The sequence below is a fragment of the Amblyomma mixtum genome, chromosome 4, assembly GCF_055824585.1.
Source record: "Amblyomma mixtum isolate Tamu chromosome 4, ASM5582458v1, whole genome shotgun sequence".
Taxonomy (NCBI): Eukaryota; Metazoa; Arthropoda; class Arachnida; order Ixodida; family Ixodidae; genus Amblyomma; species Amblyomma mixtum.
In genome coordinates this window covers 162,844,162-162,867,327 of record NC_143015.1, presented here as the reverse complement: position 1 = coordinate 162,867,327, position 23,166 = coordinate 162,844,162, and the positions used below count along the sequence as shown (strand labels likewise).

The 23,166-nt window shown below is 49.8% G+C and overlaps 1 long non-coding RNA gene across 1 annotated transcript; it reads right to left on the bottom strand.

The window, feature by feature from the left end:
• Nucleotides 1-4,074: 4,074 nt before the first annotated feature.
• Nucleotides 4,075-22,904, bottom strand: LOC149349073 (uncharacterized). Its single transcript, XR_016292312.1, has 2 exons — nt 21,964-22,904; nt 4,075-4,321 (listed from the first exon to the last, which is right to left on the bottom strand). It is a non-coding gene; the product is annotated as an uncharacterized LOC149349073 (long non-coding RNA).
• Nucleotides 22,905-23,166: the final 262 nt, after the last annotated feature.

The following is a 23,166-nucleotide window of genomic DNA, read 5'->3' as shown; positions in this document are numbered from 1 at the left end:
TCGCTTTGGGACGTTAAACCCCATAAACCAATCGTGGGTTGACTATGCGAATATCGAGCAACCCTGCGTGTCCCTCCGGCCGAATTCGCTGGGTACGCGTAGCATGTGAAGGCACTGTGCGAAAATCGCACTGCGGCGTCACCGACTAGGCCAACTATTTTCGTTCTATTCGCAGCATGTGAAACGGCCCTTAGGCTGCAGAAGTGAAGCGTTTCTTTTATTAATTCCGTAAAAGAATGCACGCGGGGCCTGAGGAGGATATCGTCGTCATACCCTGCGCGCATTATAATGCACATTTGTCTTCCTACAAAAAAAAACAAAAACAAAAACAAAAAACAAAAACAAACCACAAAACTCGCAGGACGAAGCAGTTACGCGTTTCCGGTGATGTGATCAACGGCTTACACGTCATAAGTGTCTTTTCAGACAAATTTAAAACAAATTTCTTTTTTACCGTGCATCGCCAGTAGTAGCCCCGCATCAAGCCGCTTTTTTTTGTGTGCTTTCTTTAATGCGTCGCACTGGCGCGGCGAGTGATCTCCACAAACAAACAAAAACTAAACTAAACATAAAAATGTCCCCGTCTTCACTCCCTTCGCTCTAACACGATTCTGAGTCCCCCAAATCGAAGTCACAGAATCCTGCTCTTCGGTCATGCGCGCAGAGAGAGTCATGTGCGAAGGCAATACGTCAAGTCCGGAAAAGACATCCTGCTCGCCGACACCCAAACACAAAATAAGAGGGTATAATGCGCACCTATACGACTCTCCGCAAGGCTTTAAAGAAAGTAAAGTCATGTTTTCTTTTTTTTCAACTTTCGCTCGGAGAAGGTCTAGCAGGTGAACGAGAAATATATATATGGGAGGCATACAGGGCCAATAATCGATCGGCCTCCGATGTCAAAGCCGGCGCCGTCAGGTCCGTTTCAGCTTCCCGGGACACCAGAGAGGACCAAGAAGACCCTGAGGGAACGGAGGGGCGAAGGCAGCCGCGATTGAACACCGACAGAGACGAGCGGGAACCACTACCCACCTTTCGGAGCCGATCGATGGAAAAACGATAAATCGAGGACGGAACGCACGCTCATGAGCGGGTGCGCGGATCTGAAAGCGCGCGACGTGTGTCTGGAATCGCGGCCTCCGTGAAGTGTGAAACCCCTGCAGAGGTATAAAGCTACAACAAACTCGAGTGCAGAACAATGTTGTTCGGGTCGTGTGCGTCATAAAGTTCCTCAAAATTACGTAGAGGCAAAATAAGTATCGACGTCGATGCGAGTTTCTTGAAGAGCGCTTCATACGCCGAGGGAAAACGTCGGGAAGTGCGAACGTAGTATTCGGCTTGGCTATAGTGCTTGTCCAAAAAAAAAATTGGCTGTGGCTTAACTCAGTTGTGCCTGGATGTCCGTAGCGAGAGGTACGGTCAATCTTATTGTTTAGCTTGGTTATCTCTACGGTACCGTCTTTATCGTTTAACTTGGTACGTCTCAGTGTTTAGGTTTTGTTGCCTATCGTAAGTTATGGTTACATGAAAGACTAGACATTTTTAAAGTGTAACACATTTATTTTCAAAGTCTTCATCTTGTTATTTCTCAATCGCCACAAAGAAGGCCGGATGGTCGATGAAGTAGCAAGCAGCCGCCTCAATGGCTTCGACACAGTACTTAGAGGCCAAGGTTTGCTCGTATTTTTTTTTTCTTTGTTCTTGTTTTTGTTTGTTTGCTCGTTCTTGCTCCGTCTCCTCGGCTCGCTGCCTCCTCAATAAGTGGTCATGTAGATATATATGACCACTTTTATAGGGTAGGGTTGACCACTTTTATAGGGTTCTGTGAGAAGGTTGAATTATTAAAACAGCACGTTTCTCACTTTCCTTATTAAATATATTACGCGCAAATGTTGGGTAAGCGGCGCGCAATGGAAATTAACAAAGCATTTGCAGTAAGTTTACCCTCGACAAAACTCGCATTTTTTGCTGCAGAACACTCGTTTTCGACCAATGCCGATCCGAGCTCCGGGCACGGAGATCTACCGAAAGCGTGACCAGCGTGTGCGACGCACTCCGTCACCCGCTGAAAAACCGTGAGATGGCGCAAACGAGAGGCATTCGCAACACGACACACCGCAGGACCTGACTGCCGCGTTGCCTCAGCTGTTTTGCTGTTTTTACGAGTTTAAGTGCTAACAGGAAGGCATACTCAGCGGCCCAACGTCGCAATTCCTCGCCGCGGTACAAAACACTCAGAACCCGGAAGACGTTTTACGATGCCTGCGGTCCGCAGTCAAGACCCCCGTCTCGACGAAAGCGCAGACCGGGTATGTCAGGGGGAAAGAAAAAGGAAGAAAAAAACGCAAGATAGTTTGGTCAAAAGAATTCGCGCGAAAACTACGAGTAGAAGGCTGCGCAGCGCGGTGGTGTCTGTGGCGTCAAAAAGAGCCTCAGCTCGCCTCGCCGCATTACAAGATATACAGCAAATTCCGGCATGCAGCCCGCGGGCTATGCGTGTTTAAACGTTAAAATTTTGGACTCTGCGGACCATGTAAAAGAGCGGCCTACACAGAATTTTATTTTCAATACCGCCCAATACAGTACAAAACTACCAAAGCAATGCTATGTTCTAGGTAAGGACAATTTAGCAAAAAAAAAATGTTTTTTTTTTTTGAACCCCAAGAACCCCAAGAAAACTAAGTTTTGCCAAGCTAAGTTTTCTGTGAGCATTAAAAAACCAGTTGAAAGAGCGCCTTCAAACCCTCCAAGACCCCCTCCTTTGCTGACTGTTCACGACCAACAAACGAGATGGCGCCACCGGTGCGATAGCTGACAGAGCAGCTTAATTTCCTTCGTCGTCGCCGCAGACGATGCGAATATCCGACTTATTCTATTCGAATCAGGTAAGTACCCCAAGCAAACGTGGTATTAAACAATTCTGCCGACCAAATGCCATTTCTATGCGAAATTTGAGCTCGAACAATGCGCCCATTTAGCTGAAAGAAGCATTTTACGGGGCGCGTTTATTTCCGCAACACGCGTTATGTTTGATCAACAGCCACGTTCAATTTCGCTGCTGCAAGGTGAAAGCTCCCGAAAACCAAGCTCTTTCCGACGAATAAAATGTTTTACACCAGCAGCTCCAGAAAAAGAAAAAGCGCCCATGATGAGGGCACGTCCGGACAACGGCGTTCGTTCTTTCGTAAACATTATCCAAATAGCAAGTTCACGGGCGTTTACGACACGTATAAATTTAAAAACCTAGACATTTACAAAAGTAGTCACGAACTTTAACAAAGTAAGACACGCTGTCTGATTTATTTAAAGTATTTCTCAACGGCGCAGTGCGGAGGACTTCTTAGATACAGGGTGTTACAACCTTTTGACGAGAGTTACCCAGTCTGCAAACCGCTTGCGGCCCCGCATCGAAGTTACTGAAAAGAAACTGGCTCGCTGCAACATAACGATTCCGAAACCACTTTGATTTTCCATTTCGGAATTTCCCGCCCTCTGTCAAATACACCATGACTCGCACTCGCCTTTCGTCATTAGACACCTTTAGCATACCGTGTACCGTGACTTATCGTTACCGTGCCCGGAGTACCGGGAGCCAATGAGCAAATCGCCTCGACGGCGCCAGATGGCGCCACGTACCCGGCAGCTGCGCGTGCGCCTGCCGTATCGCGACCAATCAGCGGTTGCGGACTGGCGGTGGGCAGGCTGCCGGTACTCCTGTAACGCTAACGGTAACGGTAACACGGTACGCTAAAGGTGTCTAGTAGGCACCTTTAGCATACAGTGTACCGTGTTACCGGTACCGGTACCGGAGTATCAGGAGCCCACCCACCGCCAGTCCGCAAGCGCTGATTGGTCGCGATACGGCAGCCGGGCACCTGGCGCCATCTGGCGCCGTCAAGAAGATTTGCGCATGCGCATTCACTGAGCGCGGGCCCCTGGTAATCCGATACCGGTAACGGGAACACGGTACACGGAATGCTAAAGGTGTCTATTGACTGCATGCAGCCCATGGCATGGCGTCACTGCACTCAATAAGACGACAGGCGGGAAATCCAAAGATTTTGGACGGAATCGGGGGAAAAGAGTCGTTAGAGCACATCGACCCAGGCGTCGGCTGAGGTCAAGGCCTTACTTGGTGGTGAACGGAACTCCCCGCGGAGGCTCGTCGGCCGTGGTTGCTACGAGAACCAGTGCCCCTGCGAGCGTCCCACACTTCGGGCACCGGCCGATCGGGGTCGAGGAGCAGCACACTCACGCGTCCCAGAGGGCGAACAACTGACAGCAACCGTCCCCGGAACGGGTACAGTTCGAAAAAACTCACCTGCGAGAGAAAAGAGAAAAGAGAGGCGGAAAATGGTCAGCGAACACCGGCGAGAACTATGCGGAGACTGCGCGATACAAGCAGGGAGAAATGCTCGATCGTTATCAAACAACGTCGCTTTTCAGTGCGAAAGCGCTACTTCACTAGCGACGCTGAAAGAGCCGATGGGTCTCTGAAGCCTCGACCTTTGACCCTTGACCTCTGAGATAAAACGACCTGGATACGGTGCCTGGCTACGGGAAGGTCGCTTGGTACGAAAGTTTAAAAAAAATTGTTTAAAAGAAAAAAGAAGGAAAGTTTAAAAGAAAAGCACAAAGAAAATACGACGACGAAGATACTGGTCACACAGCGAAACAGATAAATAAAATCCACAGTAAGGTAATGGTGACTGCCTACAGCCATCTATAGGTACGCAATCTTCCTGGCTACCATGTTTTAAACACGAATGCGCCTTTATGGGAGTAAGAAATGAGTAAGCCGCCCTCTAGCGCACACCCTTTTATAATAGGGAGTGCACTAAGAGGTTACTCCCTTTTCATTCCATTCTGTTTAGGTTGGTTGGTTTATGGGGTTTAACGTCCCAAAGCGACTAAGGCTATGAGAGACGCCGTAGTGGAGGGCTCCGGAAATTTCGACCACCTGGGGTTCTTTAACGTGCACTGACATCGCACAGTACACGGGCCTCGAATTTCTCCTCCAAAGAAATTCAACCGCCGCGGCCGGGATCGAACCCGCGTCTTTTGGGACAGCAGCCGAGCACCATAGCCACTGAGCCACCGCGGCGGCCATTCTGTTTAGAGTGCAAGGTGATCGCTAGCACCGCTCGCAATAAATCTTCAGCTGTTAGTAGCGCCCGCGCTTTCCGCTTCTCTACGTCACATTTTGAGCGCTACTTCAACAACCCGAACAATCCCGAGTTTCCTAAACATTTTCTGTCTCGTTTCAACACCAGTACGTAAGCAAAGGTTCACGACACAGAGCCATACGCATAGCCACCGCATAAGTGCGCAAACCTTTAAAGCCTCCATAAGCCAGCGCGACAAAGCGGAGGCAACGCAAAAAGATCGCGTCTGTCACGACCACGTGTCGCATCAGCGTTTATCCGGGACAACTACGTCACAGGAACGACACGAAGAAAAAAATATACACACGAACGAAGGGACGCCGACGTCGGAGTTGGCTCAAACCGCAGGTGCACATGGGTGAAGTAAACCCCGGAACGATGAGAACAGAAAGAGCGACGCCCACGACTGGCGGTGACACAGCCGCACGTTTTCGGGAGGCAATCCCTGTCGAAACCACTCCGTTCGCTGTTTGCAGACGCCACAAAATTCCTTCCAAGGCGTCGACTTTCGGGCAATCAGCGTAAGCTTCTCGCACTTGAGATGCCGACGCGATTTTTTTTTTTTTTGTGAGCACGTTAAAAAATTACGAGGAATCTTAGCGACTAAAGTTGTCAAAGGCGAAAGCCTCAGTGCTGCATTGAGCTACGCGATTGTTACGCATGTAGCGATGAATGTTGCCACGAGTAAAGTGAGCGACTAATTAATTAATTGGTTAATTGGTTTTTTAGGAAAGGAAATGGCGCAGTAACTGTCTCACATATCCCGGCGGACACCTGAACCGCGCCGTAAGGGAAGGGAGGAAGGTGGGAGTGAGAGAAGAAAGAGGGAAAGAGGTGCCGTAGTCTACTACACATTCACATTCTGTTGGAGTATTAACTGCCAATTAATGACGCTTAATCTTCGCCTTTACGAGTGGAACGCGACAGCGTGTTGCAGCGCTGCCAGGGAGTCCACGGAACGCCATCGCCCGTTCGGCGCGATGCGTTTCCCTTTGAACGCAACGCTTTTTGAGGAAAGGAAATGGCGCAGTAATATTCTGTCATCTCGGTGGACACCTGAACCGCACCGTAAGGAAGTGGGAGTGAAAGAAGAAAGAGGGGCCGTAGTGAAGAAAATGAAAATTGGTTTTTGAGGAAAGGAAGTTACCCAGTAACTGTCTCACATATCTCGGTGGCCACCCGTCAACAGCAGGACGCATTTTGTTCACGACAACGATGAGCCATTAAAGGCTTTCGCTTTAAAAGAACCCGCCGGGCACTCGAGACCGCTTATGTGCTGTGAAGACGAAAGCATCAGTGCGTCATCGTGAGCGTTCGAACCTCGACTCGGGAAGCCCGCCAAGAAAAGATACGAAGACGCGCCTCCGAACGAACGCTGATTCCACAAACGCGCGTTTCGATGGAGGCGGAACGCAAGAGGCGCCCGTGTTCTGTGCGATGTCAGTGCACGTTAAAGAACCCCAGGTGGTCGAAATTTATTATAGCGAAAGCTACATAGGCAACGAACTTGCGATTTCGCTGTGGCGGTGCTCCGAGGAGGCACAGAGACCGACCTTGAGCCGTTGCCTAGCAACCGCCGCAGCTGGCGGACGCCGCGCGCTCGCCGCGCCATCTGACATGACGTCACACAGTGCGCCTAATCGCGGAGGTCCCGGCCCCCGTCGCCAAGGCCTGCGTGCCGGGGACGGGGAGTAGGGGGCTTCCTTATCTGGCGGAAAATAAAGTTATCATAATAATCATCTCATCGTTGTGCTTTCCACCGCTCGCTTCGCCAGCTGTGTCGCATGCCTGTTTTCGCTACGTATATGCTGGCATAGCCGAGCTAAGCCACTGCCAATTTTTCCGGAGACCTCCACTACAGCACCTCTTTCTCCATTTCTTTCACTCCCTCCTTTATCCCTTCCCTTACGGCGCGGTTCGGGTGTCCACCGAGATACGTGAGACAGGTACTGCGTCATTTCCTTTCCTTTCACATCGCCTCCAGTCTCTTTTGTGTTAGCACAGTTTGTTGTCAATTTGAAACAATAAACCAACTCGCGCAGCAAGAAGTAATTTTAATGTGCCAGAACATATCGATGACTTTTGTACAGGAAAACTACAGTCGGATACAACTCAAGAAAAAGCGGCTGTTCTCCTTCAAAAGGACCCCGTTCCAGCCAATGGCGTCGGCCGATCCTCATGAACCTGAGAGCGCGACAATGCAGGGAAGGGACTATCGCCTTTTTTTTTTATTTACTAACGTTACTATGTTCATGAGGATCGGCTGACGCCATTGGCTGGAAGGGGGTTCCTTTGAGTGGGGAAAAGCCGCTTCGGTCTTGAGTATACAAAGAAAAAAAAAACCGCGATGGCTGAGTGGTTACGGCGCCCGGCTGCTGGCCCAAAAGACGCGGGAGGCGGGAAAGTTTTCCGCGAGGTTTTCCAGGCGCTCGGCTGAGTGGGTTATGCGCAGTAATTTCAGTTTTCGGCGTCGAACGCGTACGGAAGATTTGAATGGCTTTACGAATTGATATGCTCAGCGCGAAATGTCTGGTGAGGTACGCTTCGGGTTTTGCATAACCGTTTGTAGGGCAATTTTACTTCGTCACAACACAGACATGGATCAAACAACACAAACATTCAACACACCATCATTTGGGTCCCTGACACTGGGGTTGAGGGAAATCTCATGGCAGACACCGTTGTCCGAGGGTTCACGAACCGGAGGGCGGGTTTGCCGGTGGAACCCTTCAGCACGCCAGAATCTTACGGGGAGGCAATGAAGGCGTTGTTGGGAGCGCGCAAGAAGTACTCGGCTCCGGCGGATATCCTCGACAGAGAGCAGGCCACCACGCTCAGACGACTACAAACAGACACTTACCCAAGCAGAGCCATGTATCACAAAATGTGGCCGAACAGATACGCGAAAGAGTGCGTGTGGTGTGGGGGCTACGCCACAACGTACCACGCCACCTGGGGCTGCGAAAAAAGCCCTTTACTACCAAAGGTAAATAGCCCTAGTCTAGAGCAGTGGGAGGCCCTCCTGGCTGACTCCGACCCGAGCATACAGCTCATGCTGGTGACGAGGGCCAAGGCAGCGGCGGAGGCCAACGGGATCCTGGACTAGGGAAGACCGACCACTGTAGCTCCACATCTATCTATCCCCATCCCCCTACTCCCTAACTCTTCCTTTTGAAAAAAAAAAATAAATGTTTTTACTACTACTACTACTTCGTCGAAACGGCAAATCGAATGCACGGGCTTCCAAGGGGGCTAGCAATGGCTGCTGTCCCGAAAGACGCGGGTTCGATCCCGGCCGCGGCGGTTGAATTTGTTGGAGGAGAAATTCTAGAGGCCCGTGTACTGTGCGATGTCAGTGCACGTTAAAGAATCCCAGGTGGTCGAAACTTCCGGAGCCCTTCACTACGGCGCCCCTCATAGCTTGAGTCGCTCTGGGACGTTAAACCCTCATAAACCAATACACCAAACCTAACCCAATCCGACTGCACGAAAGTCTGCCTGAATTGGACGACAAACTCAAAGGCACGCAGACGAACGACTCACAACCCGCATCTCGGATAAGTGAATCCGGTCCAAGCGTCGCTGAGAGCAGTTTTACCTTGCCGAACGGTGCACATCTCTGGTCGGACAGATGACGCACATATCCGCGTCGGGGGGGCTCGATGTGACATGCGACGGCGAAGTCAATTCTCGTTAGCGACGGGGGCGGAGCAGTCACGTTCCCTCGGCTTCCCCTTCAAGCGTCGCAGCGCTCCGAAAACTCTCGAGCGAAGTGAAGGAGGTACGCCGGCGCACGCACAGAAACGCGGGAAGCGCCACACCGCCGTGTCATGTGAAGAGACGTGAGACAGCCCGCGGGCTTCCGATTTCGCGCGCTATATGAACTCCCACTCCCGAGGGAGGGCTCCCCCGTCAGACAAGCACGGGGTGAGGAGGAGGCACATCTCCGCGACCAATCTGATTTGATTCTCCTCGCGCCTGCTGCAAGCCGCTCGCGGAATTGACGGTCGAGCCATCGGGGAAAGCAGCGGCTTGGGAAACACATACACTACCACGCTGCAACACGAAAAAGGGAGGGAGGAGAGAATGAAGGAGGAGGAAGAAACAAACAAAGGAAGGAAGGCGGAGAAAGAAAGAAAGAAAGAAAGAAAGAAAGAAAGAAAGAAAGAAAGAAAGAAAGAAAGAAAGAAAGAAAGAAAGAAAGAAAGGAATGGAGGGATGGAAGAGGGAGGAGAGAAAAAGGAGGAGGAAGAAAGAAACAAAGAAAGGAAGGAGAGGGAAAGCAGGAAGAAAGAAATTACCGAAAGAAGGAAGGCGGAGAAAGATAGAAAGGGAGGGATAGAGAGAGGGAGGGGAGAACAAAATAGGAGGATGAAGAAAGAAAGAAAGCAAGCAAGCAAGCAAGAAAGAAAGAAAGAAAGAAAGAAAGAAAGAAAGAAAGAAAGAAAGAAAGAAAGAAAGAAAGAAAGAAAGAAAGAAAGAAAGGAATGGAGGGATGGAAGAGGGAGGAGAGAAAAAGGAGGAGGAAGAAAGAAACAAAGAAAGGAAGGAGAGGGAAAGCAGGAAGAAAGAAATTACCGAAAGAAGGAAGGCGGAGAAAGATAGAAAGGGAGGGATAGAGAGAGGGAGGGGAGAACAAAATAGGAGGATGAAGAAAGAAAGAAAGCAAGCAAGCAAGCAAGAAAGAAAGAAAGAAAGAAAGAAAGAAAGAAAGAAAGAAAGAAAGAAAGAAAGAAAGAAAGGAATGGAGGGATGGAAGAGGGAGGAGAGAAAAAGGAGGAGGAAGAAAGAAACAAAGAAAGGAAGGAGAGGGAAAGCAGGAAGAAAGAAATTACCGAAAGAAGGAAGGCGGAGAAAGATAGAAAGGGAGGGATAGAGAGAGGGAGGGGAGAACAAAATAGGAGGATGAAGAAAGAAAGAAAGCAAGCAAGCAAGCAAGAAAGAAAGAAAGAAAGAAAGAAAGAAAGAAAGAAAGAAAGGAATGGAGGGATGGAAGAGGGAGGAGAGAAAAAGGAGGAGGAAGAAAGAAACAAAGAAAGGAAGGAGAGGGAAAGCAGGAAGAAAGAAATTACCGAAAGAAGGAAGGCGGAGAAAGATAGAAAGGGAGGGATAGAGAGAGGGAGGGGAGAACAAAATAGGAGGATGAAGAAAGAAAGAAAGCAAGCAAGCAAGCAAGAAAGAAAGAAAGAAAGAAAGAAAGAAAGAAAGAAAGAAAGAAAGAAAGAAAGAAAGAAAGGAATGGAGGGATGGAAGAGGGAGGAGAGAAAAAGGAGGAGGAAGAAAGAAACAAAGAAAGGAAGGAGAGGGAAAGCAGGAAGAAAGAAATTACCGAAAGAAGGAAGGCGGAGAAAGATAGAAAGGGAGGGATAGAGAGAGGGAGGGGAGAACAAAATAGGAGGATGAAGAAAGAAAGAAAGCAAGCAAGCAAGCAAGCAAGAAAGAAAGAAAGAAAGAAAGAAAGAAAGAAAGAAAGAAAGAAAGAAAGAAAGAAAGAAAGAAAGAAAGAAAGAAAGGAATGGAGGGATGGAAGAGGGAGGAGAGAAAAAGGAGGAGGAAGAAAGAAACAAAGAAAGGAAGGAGAGGGAAAGCAGGAAGAAAGAAATTACCGAAAGAAGGAAGGCGGAGAAAGATAGAAAGGGAGGGATAGAGAGAGGGAGGGGAGAACAAAATAGGAGGATGAAGAAAGAAAGAAAGCAAGCAAGCAAGCAAGAAAGAAAGAAAGAAAGAAAGAAAGAAAGAAAGAAAGAAAGAAAGAAAGAAAGAAAGAAAGAAAGAAAGAAAGAAAGGAATGGAGGGATGGAAGAGGGAGGAGAGAAAAAGGAGGAGGAAGAAAGAAACAAAGAAAGGAAGGAGAGGGAAAGCAGGAAGAAAGAAATTACCGAAAGAAGGAAGGCGGAGAAAGATAGAAAGGGAGGGATAGAGAGAGGGAGGGGAGAACAAAATAGGAGGATGAAGAAAGAAAGAAAGCAAGCAAGCAAGCAAGAAAGAAAGAAAGAAAGAAAGAAAGAAAGAAAGAAAGAAAGAAAGAAAGAAAGAAAGGAATGGAGGGATGGAAGAGGGAGGAGAGAAAAAGGAGGAGGAAGAAAGAAACAAAGAAAGGAAGGAGAGGGAAAGCAGGAAGAAAGAAATTACCGAAAGAAGGAAGGCGGAGAAAGATAGAAAGGGAGGGATAGAGAGAGGGAGGGGAGAACAAAATAGGAGGATGAAGAAAGAAAGAAAGCAAGCAAGCAAGCAAGAAAGAAAGAAAGAAAGAAAGAAAGAAAGAAAGAAAGAAAGAAAGAAAGAAAGAAAGAAAGAAAGAAAGAAAGAAATTAGCTACGGCTTTTAACATGGCGTGGGCATGCCAATTCAATCCTGCTACTGACAGACTTAATTACAATGCGGAGAGCCGCCGCGGTGGCTCAGCGGCTATGGTGCTCGACTGCTGACCCAAAAGACGCGGGTTCGATCCCGGCCGCGGCGGCTAGAATTTCTTTGGAGGAGAAATTCTAGAGGCCCGTGTACTGTGCGATGTCAGTGCACGTTAAAGAACCCCAGGTGGTCGAAATTTCCGGAGCCCTCCACTACGGCGTCTCTCATAGCCTTAGTCGCTTTGGGACGTTAAACCCCATAAACTAAACTACAATGCGGAGCAGTGGGAGGCCATTCTGCACAGCGAGGACCCCGACTGACACACAAAGCTATACTTTGCCGCCCTGCAGCTGACGAGGCCCACAGTACATTCCCCCTCATGCGAGATACAAGATGTGCTCAAGGTTAAAGGAAACGAAGCAAACGAAGATTTTTAACTCTCCTGACGTAGAACAGGCGCTAAAAACATTTTTGCTTCAGTAAAAAGAAAGGGACTCTCCTGTATTCAATTTTAAGCATGTATTTCTCTTTGTTGTTGCTATGTTCATCTTTTAAGTTCCATTTTTGCTGTGTCACATGAAATGTTTTCACGTGGTGTTGTAATTTGTGTTTTCTTATGCCCCTCCTGCTTGGGCCAACGCTGGCCTGCAGTATTTTGAAATAAATAAATAAATAAATAAATAAATAAATAAATAAATAAAGAGCCAGCAGTTAGATGCATGTCCCACACGCATCGTCAATACAGCGAAGATAAATCCGCTTCGCTGTAACGCTGTCCCTATCCAATTATACTGGTACCTAGTAGAGTAAGCGCTACGGCGCCATCTGCCATCGTTCTACTCATTTTAATGCGACAGCATCATAGTTGTGGTCACAACAAACCCCCCACTGATGTTCGGTGTCACGAGATTAGGTGACTGGTCGAGAGAGGTCGCGTGACCTCGTGACGTCATCACAACCTGCCCACCGTGGCAGGCCGCAATCTGACCACCGGATGGTGAGCAACCCAGCCCTCCGTGCCAATCAAATTAATGATTGGCGGAGAGAGGTCATGTTATGTTGCGACATCATCAATACCCGCCTGCCGAGTTGTGAGCAACACAGTTCCTAGACAGCAACCTAGATAGAGAATCGAAATCAAAAATCAGAAAAAAAAATGATATATGCGAATGTCGGAACTGTCAGAGCATAGCCGATAACTGCTACTGCAGCCAGCAGTCCTAATATGGCGGCTGATAGCCCGATAATTGCAAAGCGACGCAAATACACACAGAAGTTGCAACACAAGCTAGGACAAATAGGAAATCTAATAAACTCAGGGGGCACTTTGGCTGTCTAAAGTGCTGCAAGGAGAAAGCCTTTCCTGGCGCACTGTTCGGCATTGACTGCGAGAATGTTACCCACGGACGCCTTACGCCCCCTGTCGGAGCGAAAGACAACTATTTTATTAGTTGTCGTCTGCTCCAAAAGAGGGCGTCAGGCATCCGTGGGTGACCTCATTACTGCGAATCCGCGCACTCTGACGTCATAATCATTTCGACCAACCGAAAAGCGTGACACCTCTGCAGACAACCTTAAAGGCTATTAAAGGCTTTAGCCTTAATACTTTCGCATTCCACTCTTAAGGTGACTTAAGCGCCCCCATTAGCTTTCTTTTTAATTCAAGCTCGAGCAAAACTACGAGCACACAGCAATCCTAGAACCCACACGGAACAGACGTGTCGGCTTGGAGAGTACCGAATTTTAAAGAGCTGCGAAATCACGCATACTCCTCCGATTCGAAACCAAATAGCTTTTCGCCGACGGGAAGTGAAAGCAACCACAGACCAGAGAGAAGACGACCGAAGGACGACAAAGCGTAGTCGAAGAAGCCGCACTAATTTAGATCCCATTGTGGAACGGGTCCCCAGCACATAGCTCGCCTTTAAAGTCCATTCGTGCGCGTACATACCTCCTCTACATTCCCATATTCCTTTGCATGTCGAGATGGATTCAAAGAAAGAAAGAAAGAAAGAAAGAAAGAAAGAAAGAAAGAAAGAAAGAAAGAAAGAAAGAAAGAAAGAAAGAAAGAAAGAAAGAAAGAAAGAAAGAAAGAAAGAAAGAAAGAAAGAAAGAAAGAAAGGGTCGAGAGACATATTCCCGCATTACCGAAGCACCACTTCTACGCCTGGGGCTCTTTTGCTGTTCGTCCGGCTTCGATAATGACTCGTCGCGCGGCAGAAAAGGAATGGAAAGCCTAATACACTCCGAACGCCTCCGAGTACGCGGCGAAAGAAAGGGGGGCGTTGTTACGCGACGTCGCGAGCCCCCTTTGTGCCTCGCGGAGGCTTGAAAGGGAGTGCGCGTGCCTTTGTCGGATGACGGCGAAATCATTTCCAGATTTCAATCTCGCTTCTTTTTTTTTTCTTCCACCTTCTCTCCAACACTGCGTGTTATTTCGCTGTTAAAGGCTCTTCTAAAGAAAAAAACAAGAAAAATTGACAACTGTAGGAACGGACAAAGCAGCAGCAAGGTACACCTGCAGATTGTGGAGTGCTATTGAGGCGCGTAAAATGCGTACGCAGAAATCAAATGTCCACCAAATGAAGAAAAGGAAAGACTAGATGGCAAAGCTTTTTCTTTTCCTGCTCCGTGTGCCGAAAAACGGGGAGCAAGAGGAAGAGGAGAGAGAGGATGAAGAGGTGGAGGGATAAGCATTACTCCGCAAGAGAGCATTACTGCTCTTTCCGCGCATGCGCATCGTGCCGCCCATTTTTGTCGGCTGTCGGCGGCGCAGTGTTTCGCTAAGCGCGGAGCCCACGCGCTCTCGTGTTCCCTTTCATACTGAGCGACCCTGTACATGCGAGCACGGGAGCTAACGGCAGTAGTGCGATACCGCAGTCCGCACTGTGTGGCCAAGGTTCCTTGCAGGGCACCATCCAGTTCGCATGCGCTGGTCAAGTGCCACCACTGGAGTGCGCACACTAGCGCACATAGATCCTTTAACCGCCAAAATTATTTCCTGAAAAACGTACCAAAATCGTCATATTGTTTTGGCATTTTTTGTGGCGAAAATGAGTTGTCAGAGCTAAACCGTGAAATGCGTTTATCGCGGACAACTATCCTGTGTTTGAAACTGTAACCAGCGCAAATGCTAAACGCAACTCGTCTTTGGCAGTGAAAGCAGCGCAACACTGGGTCTGAACTCGTCATGGCGATATTGGTACTACACTCTCCCATGACGAGTACAGCTCGGTGTTGGAAAGTCATCAAGCGGGCTCTCGACCTCCCGGTCACCACGTCCAACCAGCGACTTCTGGCCTTGGGCGTGGTGAACACATTTCGGGAGCTTCGAGAGGCCCACTTAGTCAACCAATACACGCGTCTTGCACAGACCACGTCCGGTCGCCGCCTCTTGGACCGGCTACACATCAAACATGACTACCATATTGAGGAAAGGGAGAGAGTGCCAGAACCCTGGAGACGCGCCCTCCGGGTCCGACCCCTTCCCCGCAACATGTCCAGAGAAGACCATAGCGGTCGTCGCCAGGCGCGCGCGGAAGCGTTGGCGCGATACTATGGTAACCAAGAACATGTGTATTACGTGGACGTTGCCGGCCCACACCACGGGGTGTGGTACACGGCCGCAGTCGTACACAACACAAACACAGTCAACGGGCTCACTTTCAAAGCCTACAGCGCAACACACGCGGAGGAGATAGCCATTGCTCTTGCTCTCACTACTCCCAAGTCGAAACACATCATCACCGACTCGCGAGGGGCCTGTCGGAACTACGAGTTGGGCTGGGCTCACACGCTTGCCTGGCGCATACTGGAATATAGCTGTCGATCTGAAGATCCAACTCCACGCAACCTGATTTGGGCCCCCGGTCACCAGGGACTCCAGGGAAACGAACAGGCCGATCAGGCCGCCCGCGCACTCTCTCCCCGGGCTATCTCCCTGTCCTTGGAAGGGTACTCCCAATCAGACAATCTGGCCATTACATTCAAACAAATCACCGATTACTACAAGGAGGAGCACCGGCGCTACCCGGCCCCTTGTAAGGGTCTGGATCGCGCTGACGAGCGCCTCCTCATCAAAATTCTTACTAACACTGTACTGTGCCCGGCGGTGCTTAAACATTTCAATACATCCTTTGATGGCGCGTGCCAGTTCTGTGGGGAGGTGGCTGACACCTTCCACATGGTTTGGGCGTGTCAGTCAAACCCATCTATCCCCCCCAACCCCAACCCCAGCAGAGAGGACTGGGAGGCGGCCCTGCTCGGCTGTCAGGACCTAAAGACCCAAAAGGTTCACCAAAGGTTCACCGGACGCGGGCGGCGTTGCTTGCCAATGGGGCCCCGGAATAGGGGCTCCACCTAGTATTGTTAGGGGAAAGGGCCAATAGGGCCTACCCCAATCACCTCTCTGTAAATATTTATTGTATTATAAATGTTTTTCACCACCACCACCACCGGTGTTGGCTGTTGAAGGGTTAAGGTAACAGGTACGAAATCGGAAGTGGCGACAGCTTGCTCGTCTACTAGCAAACCTAAGCCCCGAATGCTCACGCATAGCAGCCGACAGCGCGCTGCGTCGCTTCAGCGCCTTGGTAGCGCAAAGGGCGGACTGAAAGGCACGACAGTTTCCTCGCACTTTAAAGGCGGAAGCCTTTAATGCCTCATCGTTGTAAGCAGAAGTAGTCGACAGAAATGCCACGCTTTTCAATTGGTCGAAAAAGTCATGACGCCACAGTGAGCGAATTTCAAACAGGGACAATTGTATTTTGGCTAGTAACCATGTAACCAATTAAAGGGATGGTATAGTGATGCGCCACGTAAAATAAATAAATAAAACCGAGTTCGAGCGCTAACCACTCCGCCATGCCAGCTCGATGGTTTGAAATGACCAACGGCGCACCTATAACAGTGAATACGGTGTCTTCGTTCACTCCCATCTTCCTCTTTCCCTTACGCCGAGGTTCAGGTGTCCACCGAGATATGCGAGACAGATACATTTCCTTTCCTCAAAAACCAATTTACCGTCGAACAAGGAACCGAACGGGCGATGGCGTAGTGTGGACTCCCTGGCAGCGTTGCATGACGCTGTCGCGTTCCACTCTTAGAGGCGAAGCTTAAGATCTCAACCACACATCAGTGACATGAGCAGCAGCACTGCGCTAAAGGCTTTCGCCTCACCGTACTTTAGGACAACAAAGCGCCTCCCTGATTTTTTCAAACACTGCCACATATTTTGCTTCATTCACGCCATCTCGGCGTGATCATACAATTTGGCTGCGAATCTCCGATCTAAGCGCCCCTGATGGGGCATTACATTAGGCGGTAAACAGAGGGTGAACACGGGTCGCAATAAATAGAGTTATAGCACAGCGTGATCCGCGATCCGCTTCCGCGGGGCACCACTGCGTACGCGCTGATTGGTCCACGCGCGGCAGGCGCGCACGCAGCTGACAGGCACGTAGCGCCATCTGGCGCCCCCACGGCGTTCTACGCATGCGCAGAGGCATCTCACGGCAGCGGAAGACGGTACCGGATCGCGCTACGCCACAACTCTCTAATAAAACAAGTTAATAAAAAATTTAAACTGACGGATAAATTTATTAAATGCATCCATTCGCGCCGCCACGTCACATGGTTCAGCGAGCGGACTGCTCGGCGAGGTGTCGTAGATGTTCGGCGCCGCGGAGGTTGAATTCCGACAGGAGCAAAATTCAAAAGCACAAGTGCACGCTACACCTCGCTATATGGCATAGAAACGTTACTGTCAAAACTCTTTCGAACCCCACAGAGCGCAAAGCGAGAGCGCATCGACGAAGTAAGCTGTGGTGTGACGCATCGAGTGTCTATGAGGCTGAGAATCTGACACGGATGACTGCATCGCAACGAAGAGTGTCAACATCGCGACAGTGCCGAAACCGACACCTCACCGCGTACTCCGAATCGCAAGGTAAACAAACATAAGGCGCGCGTGATGCCGGGGCTTCGGCTTCTCCGCGATGCACGGATGCTTTGCGAACCGAGATAGTACGGCCGTGTTCTGCCGACAGGGGCGCGGGGAAAAAACAACCGCGGCACGCGGTAATTCCACGGCGGTCAGTTTCGTTTCAGTCCCAGCCCCAACACACACAAGGGACTCGAAACGACGAGAGAACTGTGCAGAGTATCAGGCTGCGCACATTGCTTAGCGGAAAAATGAGCTACGGGGCAACAGCCGTGGCCCATTTTCGTCGCGTAGTATACGACAAGCCGACGACTGTAACGCGTGATCAGCAAAGCTGAGATGTTACAGATAAATTGGAACAAAAAAAAAAAGACACAGGCGATCAATACGATTCATGCAGCAAAGTATGCGTTGCGCTAGAAAAAAAAGGCTGGAAAAAAAAATTGGCTGTGGCTTAGCTAAGGTTAAGCCTGGATAAGCGAAAAGCTCTCGCTGCTTTTCAGCCAACTCCCAAGCTACCACTTCTGGATCGGTGTTTCTGCGCCGTCCGACTGTTGCTTCTCCTCCTTCCATGGCAAGTGTCTGCTCCTGTTCTATGGGCAAGCGTGCCTTATATACCCCTCCCCTCAAATGTGCACTGCGCACGGCTGCGGCGAAAGGTCAAACGGTGACGAGGATGGCCGCCTCGTCGGCCTAGTCGGTGACGCCGCAGTGCGATTTTCGCACAGTGCTTTCACATGCAACGCGTACCCAGCGAATTCGGTCGGAGGGACACGCAAGGTTGATCGATGTTCGCATAGGCAACCCACGATTAAACGCGACAGGAACGCTGCACGGAATGTGTTGTTGATGATAATGACGATGATGAATGTGTTGATGACGGGCCCATTGGTCAGTCGCAGAGCGGAAAAACCGACGCTGCGACTGAATTCCAACCGGACGGAACTTCGTCGCAGGCCGTATGCGGCTAGATCGACGGCCCTCCCCAGTCGCAGACCGACAGAATTCGCAGCGTCGCGGGAGAGAATCGCATGCATGTGAAACGGCCCTCACGCGTTCTCGCAACGCCTTGCGAAAGAACTAGAGATGTGAAGGCCTGAAAAAAACACTGCAATTTTGGAAAAAAAACGGTTTTTTTCGTTTTTTTCAGACGACAAAAAATGGAAAGAAACATCGAAAATTTCACAATGCAATTTCAAGGTTTTATAATTGCTTGGTTTTAGTTTAAGCTTTTGTTTTTGCTTTGAAAACCATTACAGCGTGCATCGTTGAACGTTTGGAGAGCAGTCGTCATCGCCGGTGCCAGGTAGTGCTTTTAAAACGTTTGTGCTACGAGTACGCGGGTTGAAGGCCAGGTCACATATAAGATCCAGGCTTGACTTAAAAACCCACTAATAATTGAACTCACGGCTGAAGTAGAACAAAATGGCTGCAAATTCTATAGCGCTACACACACGGCATAAATAACATAGGCTGCTGTGCATGTAAGCGGTTTTAGCTAAATACAAGCTTAGCTTCTTGATTTTCAACGTAGCACAGTACAGGACATCCGCAGGAATTTGGTCTAGGACAGGGGTCTTCAGCGAAGCACGTGACCCCATCTACCTGGTGGCAAGGCCTTTGCACCAACCTGGCGCTAACTCGTCTGGCTTGCCGACAGCTGCAGATTCCACCATCATCCGCCAGCTGCGAACGAAACTGATCACGTTTTGGAAACGTCCATACAAGTATTCGCAACAGGCTTTGAGGGAAACACATTCGAAAGCTTGTGTATGTGCAGTCAAACCTAGCTGTGGACACAGCTTCAATCCATGTTGCTGCGCGTAGTGCCGCATCTAGCAACAGTGACTCTAAGTCCGATATGGAGTGACTTACAGATCAATTTTCATGCTCCCTTTCTCGGTGCAATAGGACAAGAAGTTCGTTTTACAAATATGATATTTATATCTCCATATTCGCCTGAAGTGCAAATCATTATTTATCATCTCGGTGCAATAGAACAAGAAGTTCGTTTCACAATATGGCATCAATAACTGCATATTCTACTGAACTTCGGAGCATTATTACTGATCGTTGTGCCCAACGCCGCCGCGGTGGCTCAGCGGCTGTGGTGCTCGGCTGCTGACCCAAAAGACGCGGGTTCGATCCCGGCCGCGGCGGCTAGAATTTCTTTGGAGGAGAAATTCTAGAGGCCCGTGTACTGTGCGATGTCAGTGCACGTTAAAGAACCCCAGGTGGTCGAAATTTTCGGAGCCCTCCACTACGGCGTCTCTCATAGCCTTAGTCGCTTTGGGACGTTAAACCCCATAAACCAAACCAAACCATCGTTGTGCTGTTGCAAATAAATCTGTTTTTGTCACGTTTCGCAAAATTTCCAATTTTTCATGAAAAAAACCCTGAAAAAAATGGTTTTTTTCATGCCTTTCAAAATTTCTTGAAATTTTACATCTCTAGAAAGAACCTCCTCGTGCGACGGCGGCGGCGACCGCGCGGCTGCGGCGAGGGTAAAACCTAAAACGGAGGCGAGGAGGAGAAGCGGCGACGCTCAGACGACGGAGTCAGCGCGTGGCCACCTGCGCTCCGCGCGTCGCTCGGTTTCGCGCATGCGCATCTGTGGCTAAAACTGATCACCGCGCACGCCAGACCCGGTGTTGACGAGCCTACTGAAGCTTTTCGCTTCAAAAATGCGGGAACCAGTCCACGAATTACCGCCTTGGTGGCTCGATGCTTATGGCACTTCGCTGCTGATCCGAAAGACGCGGGTTCGATCCCGGCCGCGGCGGTCGAATTTCGATGGCGTAGAAACTCTAGAAAACCCGTGTACTAGTGCGATGTCAGCGCACGTTAAAGAACCCCAGGTGGTCGAAATTTCCGGAGCCCTTCACTACGGCGTCTCCACAGCCTGAGTCGCTTTGCGACGTTAAAACCCATAAACCAAACCGAATTACCGTGTGATACGCTGTACCCCCTCTCGCCTCGCCCGATCCAATCCAGCAGTCAGTGTGCAACGCCGTAACCCCACTCCGTAACCGCGCCGTAACCGCCGTAACTCCACTCCTCGACTCTGCGTGGCGAGCAAGGTTCAAACCTCTCATCCTCCTAAAATAAAGTTTATCCTCCTCCTCCTCTCGCCACCGGTCTCCCATCGCCTACTGACCCCCTCTACACTTCCCCTCACCCTCTCCCTCTGGCCTGTTTCCTCTCTCCACTCTGCCTCCTCTCCACGAAGCTTCACACACCCGGCACTACTTTGCTAATAGGGGGTTTTAATTAGTGTACGTATTAAAACAAAGGCACTCCTCCGTGCATGTTCAGAACGACTCCCAGTTTCAAAAATGCCGATCTATGCACGAACGCTACTGTCGAAGCAACACCGACGGTTGACTGCGTACTTGCACGACTTCGCCGCTCCCCAAAAATATAGGAATCACGACAGATGCAAGGTAGGCTTTAAACGACACTCAGCAGCTTATTTTTATGCTTGTTACCACCGTTCAACTTCACGAACCTTTCGTTCACTACTTGAAGCGATATGAACTTGTACTGCACATGACTAAAGACGCGGTGCCATGCATACACATACAAAATCATAATCCCTTTAAAGAGACGTCCCACGCGACACCTTTATAGAACATTCAAGACACAGACGCGGAACAGAACGCCTGCCAAAAGCCTCGAAATTCAGACCGCACTCCTTCGACACACCAGGCTACCTGGGGACTTCAATCGACAGGCAGAACAGGCTCGTGGAAGCTGTACATATGGCGTCACCAAATCGGCGATTGTGAATTCATAAAGTTGCGCAAGTGCTAGAAACGTACACAGAAGCACACAGAATGCACCTTGCTGCCAGCAATACATTTTAAAGGGTGCCAGTGCATGCAGACAATATGAAGAGCGCTTCCAACTTATATTAAGCCTGCTGCGTATGTTAGATATCCATCGCATGTCTCTGTAGCGCGAGTGAGCTGGAACGCGTCCGCGCACTATGCCGCACACAGTTAAAAGCACGCACACATATAATGGCAACACCTCGGCAAGGCGAGTCACACCAGAACTGCCTTTCACAGTACATACCTCGCAACCGTTAGCAAGACGAGACACACATTACGGTTTTACATAGCTTTCCAGCAATGGAATCGTTAAGCTCTGGGAAAGATCACTCCGGAATATAAAATTCAGTTGCAAGTTCACTGACTTACCAACACAGTCGAGCGAAACCTCACTGGATACAACGCATGTTATCACAATTCATTTCTCCAAGCGCGACATGCGAGAAAACGCCGTAGACAGAGCTCGCGTCACTGTTGCGGTCAACAGTCCGCACGCAAACAGAACGCACGGCCCAACGACGCCATCCATCGTCTTGCGCCCGCGATTGGAAAAACTGGGTGCTAACGCCGCGATCCACGAGACACAAAAAGGAAAACACAACAGGCAAGCAAAATAAAACGAGCAGGTTCGCACGAAATGCGATGCAAATAGCGAAGAACACAAAGCACTCACTTCGAACGCGTATCCAGTCAAGACTGACGCCATCTCGAATGAGGTGTTTTCTTTGTTTTTTGTGAATAACCGCCACCGGTGTTTTCCCTAAATAGCACAACAGTCTAGGTCGCTAACGGCACTAACGACGCCCGCGCGTTTGAATAAACACGAGTATTGAGAGATACTCTCAACCTTCCGGGGAGCAATCCAGGTGCCGCCGCGTCGTTTTTCAAAAGGCATCGCTCTTGGCAGGCGCCAATTGGAGACTTATAACTACAAGTATAATCAGCATGTACACTTTAAATAATGTCACAAGCACAACGCGTGCTTCTAATGAAACAAACAAATCTCCTATCAACAGCATCAACGTATGTCACAACGTCCTAACGGTGATGGCGCGAGTCAGAAGTGACCATGCTCTATGCTCCTGGGGATACACAGGGACTCTGGCGCGAGCTCCGCCGGCCGCGGCCGGTTGGCGGGCTACGAAGTAATGGCGCCAGCGAAGAGACCGTTGGAGACAGAAAACGCGCGCATCCGAAAACTTGTGCGCGCAGTGCAACATGCGTTTACCTGATCGTCTCCTAAGGACAGCTGGTGAATCTCTCTGTTCAGGGTTTCCCAATCTCCGTTGACGTCCTCGTTAAGCAGCGCGATGTATGCACGGTAAGTGCGCCTCCCACCACCTCTACGGGCACGGCCGGCGCTGGGCATCGAATTTGAATTTGCAACGGCCGCGCAGCGTATAGACACCTCCACATTAATCGCGAGTTCCACTTGTGGGCATATGGTGCACCGACTAGAATGCATCATAAACCACGGGTAATCAAACTACACAAACTAACTACGCGATGCGGTGCGCGCTTACGGGTTAGGACGACTGGAATGTCGTTGCAGCTCGGAGCTCGTTGCGTGAAGAGTAGTCGCACTTATGGGGACACATCTGGGGAACCGTGGGGCGAGACGAGTCGTCGGAAGGTGTCGAGACGGCCATTGGCGGTTTCCACTGCAGCGAGTTGATGGGGGGGCGGGGGGGGGGGCACGGACCTCCCTCTGCCCCCCGTCGTGAAGTTCAAAACAAGTGTCGAGGTCCGGCAAGCGCTGATTGGAGGATGCTTTTTTAGATGGCGATTTTATAGGGACAGACTGGGCCTGTTGAAGCGTTGGTCAGCGTTGGTTGTTCGGAGTGGTCTAGTTGCCTCAAGAGGGTACGACGCAAAC